Here is a 5264-nt window from a genome sequence, read left to right on the forward strand (position 1 = left end):
TGTCGAAATCTTAATAGAAAGTTTGCTTTGCTTATTGAATACACCATGTACCGCTCTGCCACCTACTGCACATGTCTGGGATTGTTTCAGAACATACCCTTATGCAGTGTTGCCAACTCCTCAGTAAGAAATTAGCTGTCCTAACTCACCAGAAGTCACTAAATTACATCATTGTCTATTTTGCATATTATTTGCATAATATGATGTCAGAGATACTGTAGGAAAAAACATTGTGGGACAGATCATTGAATACATTATCAACATTTTGATATTGTTTGGTAAATTCCATATTCATAAATGTAAAGTATTGAAAAGGAATTTACACAGACTTCTGGCTGAATTTGAATATATAAGCAGTATTAAGCTTATAGACTCTCCCAAATGTCCTAAAACTGTCACACTCTATAAGGAATTTTTTGAAGAGAATTAATGTTAAATAATGTTGGGGTTAGTAAGGTTAGACCTTACCTGTGTGAAGCGCCTTGAGGCAACTCTGTTGTGATTTGGCGCTATATAAATGAAAATAAATTGAAATTGAATTGTTCGTTTGCTGTTTTACTGTTAATTTGTTGAAAAAAAAAGTTGTGAAATCTGTGGTTGTGACAGACAAAAAAGTGAGTAAAAAAACACTTAATCATAATAATATTTTAACTAAAATAAACTTGATTGTTGGCTTGTTTGTTTATTTTGCCATTAAAATTGGCTATCACTTCTCAAAATAACATAACTTCTCAAAGCCAGGGATCCTCAAAGTCTGGAGACTATTTCGTCAGAGCGCAGCAAACGAGGCGAGCAGGCTGAGCGAGTCAGAGTCAGGTTTGTCATTCAATGCAGGAACAGCCGCGGAGGCATCGCGCATGCGTGTTTGAATGCGGAGGATTGTAGCTGTCCCTCCGCTCAGTGCTTTGCAATCAGGCTCTGTGGCTTTGCAGCAGCAGCAGAGGTGGAGAGACCCCACCCGCTGCCGCTCGGTGAGAACGGAGACTAGATCTGAGACGCCAAACACCGGAAAAGTCTCCAGTGACGCCAGGAAAAGTCGCTAGATTTGTCGCTAGTCGCTTTTGAGAAAATAAGTCGTCAAGAGGGTTTGGAAAGTCACCAGATTTAGCGAGAAATTCACCAAGTTGACTACACTGTCTTTATCATACATATATTGGGCCTCATGTATCAACGTTGCGCACTTGTGGCGTAAATTTACGGTGTAAATTTGAAGTACACCAAAGTTGCCGTGACATGTATCAAGCAGTGTGCACCTGCCCATTTCCAGCATACGCCTGACGTGACCTTGATAAATGCGGCGGGTGAAAATCATAATTATAATAAACACCCCCATAAATATTCAGACTCCGCTTCAGACACACCCTCATTTTACGACATGGAAGAATTCCACCAATCACGACGCGTGCCAATAAAGCGTCAAAGCGGCCGTCGTATTAATTGTTTTGTAGTATAATCAAAAAAGTGTTAGTGGTCCCTCGTTTATCGCGGGAGTTACGTTCTAAAAATAGCCCGCGATAAGCCCGCGATAAGCAAAATCCGCGAAGTATTATTATTATAATATAGTATAATTATAAGTATAATTATTATATACATTTTAAAGCTGTAAAACCCCTCACTACACATTACTCAATCAGGCATGAACATTTTCTCACTTCTCGTGTGTTGTAAACACTCTCAAGGTTCAAACCTTAGTAGAAAAATAAGACCAAGCTGTTTTCAGGCCCAAACATTTGTTTGAGAAATAAAAATAGAACATTTTCCTATAAATAATTATGATGGCTTTTAGAACTAACAAATTTAATTTTAACGATCAACATACGAGGTTGGACACATAAGAAATTATTAATAGTGACTGACCAGTATTTCACAGTTCCTCTGATCGCGCCTCTTCGTCCTGATGCCGCGCCTTTTTCCACTGAGTCACACCTCGCTGCAGGTGTCTTTTTCCGAGTGAAGAACAGTTATGGGTAGTAGTTGGTGCTCTTTTTTCTTCCGGGCGAGAAGATTCTTATAAACAGACAAGCAGACCACAATGCACTGTAAAAAAAAAGCATGCAAAATTGGGCTAAACAAATCCGCGAAACTGCGAGGCCACGGAAGGTGAACCGCGTTATAGTGAGGGATCACTGTATTCTCTTTTCACATGTCAATAATTCTTGACATGTGGATATTTGCTCGCTCAATTAATAAGACAAGCCTAATTTTTCAGATTTCTTTAGTTTTAAATTTTATTTCTTTTATTTTATTGTAACAAACGAATGGAGAAGACAAAACCTGATTGCAGCACGGGCGAAGGGAATGACAACACTACAGTTGTAATTATCAATTCTATTGTCTAAAACGATCACACCACATAAAGTTAAGCTCAGCGCTGCTCTGGCTCCAGGCTCGAAGTCTGGAGAAAAAGGTGAGCAGCGCTTCCTTTGCGGTCAGCTCTGTGGCCAAGGATCGTGCTCGAGCCCAACAATCCCGCAAAAGCGGGATTTGTATTAATTATTATGTAGTATAATCAAGAAAGTGTTATTTATGTAACATATGCATTGATTTGTATGATGGCACTGTTTATCATGTTGATAATTTTCATTTTTATGTAGATTCCAGCGCTGGTTCATTTTGGTGTATAATTTATGCCACCTCTCGACCTGGTGTATATTTTCAGCGCAGCGTACGCCAACGACCATATTGAGAAATGCCAAGTAGTGCAGCCGTTTTGGCGTACACCCCATATAAGCTCAAATATCGCCGTACGCAACGTTGATACATGAGGCCCATTGGGAGCAGGTGTAGTTGATGTAACGTTGCGTAAAATTAGTTGGTTTGTTAGCTTTGGTTTGTCTATGGGTTTTTTGTTGTTTTTGGTGGGGGTGTCATTTTCAAAGTTGATGTCTGGTGGCCAGCAAGACCTGTGCTGGTCACCACAAAAAAAAAAAAAAAATCTTTCGCTGTCCAACTACTTAATGGACCTGACTGTGCAGCTTTTCATGCATAATGTTAATTTTATGATGTCACAGTAAAACACCCACAGAGGATGACATCTGGTTTTTGATTACAACATGGCAATGTGTTGCATTTACACATGTTTTACCCCCAATGAGGAGGTTAAGTTTTGTTTGTTTTTTTCAGGAGAAAGAGTTAATTAACTTTTGATGCAGATCCAGATCAAGGGGTGGACCTTGCCTTTAATCTCTTGACTTTGATCCAGATTTCTTTGATTCTCAGTTTCACTTTTGATTTGGGATCTTTGATTCTGATTCTTCTGAGCCCATGATCAGAGCCAAAAGTCAGCAGGCAGGGTCACGGCTTGGTGGTGTTGGACCTTTTGGCTGAAACACACTGCACGTGTAGCTGCGTCACATATCAGTTCTCATTTTGGTGGCCGTGTTAAACTGCACCTTGCACACCAGCTGCATGAGGAAAGTATCTCAACACACCTCTCATGTCACTGCTGCCGTGTTCCTCTAGTGAACAGATCCAGTACTTATTTTTCACAAACAGCTAAATGATCTGTATAGAGTTATTTTGATATAATACCGGCACCATTAAATAATTAACACACTTTATAGTTTTCATGTCAGTGATTTCTAATTAAATATTAGAATTACAATTTTGGACAGAAAAAAAACAAAAAAAAAACACATTTCAGCAAATCACACAACTGCTGTCTGTTACAAGAAGTCACTTTCTGCTCTTCACTGTTCTGAATGCTCCTCAGCTAAAGTTGCGTAACTCTGTGACCCACAGGATCTGGATTTTAAAAAAGACTGAACAAAGGAAAAGCTGATGGTGAGTCTGTATGTATTTATACATTTATATGTTTAAGTTTATGTTTTATAATACATGGAAGAGGACTTGCTTGTGCTTTCAGGGAGTTACTGTGAGCTGAAGGCTGGTGTCACAGACCGAACAGTCCGCCCCTAAAAGTCAGTCCACCTTTTGCTTCTGCGCATGCAGCATTTTGGACCACAGCAGCACATTTGAGACAGAGTCTCTTCACCCAAAGCAATCAAATGGATTAATGAGATTATTAACCATCAGGTGATAAAGTTAAAACCTCTTAAATCATTCTAAAGTCAGTTTTAAGCAGAAACGAGGCAGTTTTAATAAGAAACGACGAAATTCTGTGACGCTTTGAAACAACTGATGCTCAGTGAACGCAACAGCTAGCAGCTCGTTTAGCCATAGCGTTGATTGCTTCCGCCGCCTTTTATGATGAAATAATGCTGAATTTATGTGGAAATGATTGTTGTACAAAGTCTTCAGATATCTGTCACTGAGATAGATGATGACTAGAAGCAGTTTGAAGCAGAAATGAGGTGTTACCATGTCATTAGGGGGGACCGTTTGGTCCGTGACACCGGAACAAAAGAGACAGTAAAAGAAATAAAAGAAACATGCACACATCCCCAAAAAAGCACCCCCCCCCCCCCCAAAAAAAAAAAAACCTAAAATAAATATGCATACGCACATAAACACAGCAGTCAAGAATGTCAGATGTGGTGCGTTTCAGGCGTTCAGAGGTCTGCACTGTTCAAGTGCTCTTCTATTACTCTTCAGGGTGGCACTTTTAAATGTGACCCCATAATTTAAATCCTGCTCCAGGTCATTACCCACACAGGTACCTTTCTTCAAGACAGCCCCATGAAATGATTCAGTGCATAAACCTGAGCCAAGAATAAATTACTTTCTCATTCAAAAACTGAAAGGCTTTGATTCTACTGGCCAAAAGCCTAAATTGCAGAGATTAGACGGCGATAAAGATCCAGTCAGAGCGATGAACACCTCGGTGCCAAACCCGAGGACACAAAACCCTGAGATCTTTCTAAATCTCTCACTCAGTTATCACCGCAGAAATTCTACACATGGATTCAAGGTCCTTCTATGAGAAATATGTCAGAATAAGAACGGCTCAAGTCACCAAGTGTCGTGAATGTGAGGTGAATTTTATTCATGGCTTTGGTGCAGGAACATAAAAAAAAATAAAAGTGACTGAACATAAATCGCCCAGCGTAAGCTGAAGCAGGGTGGAGCTGCAGACACAGCACGGGAGTAGGGTTCAAAAACACGACCCCAAAGCCTTCCACAGCTGGGGGCTTGGCTTTGAGGACACGGGGAGTTCACATGTGTACATACTGTGCTCAATCCCACCTGGGACACAAATCAAAACATGCTGCTCAGGCCAATTTGTTAGTCCAAACTGAATTTTGGTGATAATGTGCACGTCTGAGCTCAGTCATCTGTCCGTGTTAACCACAGCAAATTATCCA

This window comes from Thalassophryne amazonica, chromosome 11, assembly GCF_902500255.1.
Source record: "Thalassophryne amazonica chromosome 11, fThaAma1.1, whole genome shotgun sequence".
Lineage (NCBI taxonomy): Eukaryota > Metazoa > Chordata > Actinopteri > Batrachoidiformes > Batrachoididae > Thalassophryne > Thalassophryne amazonica.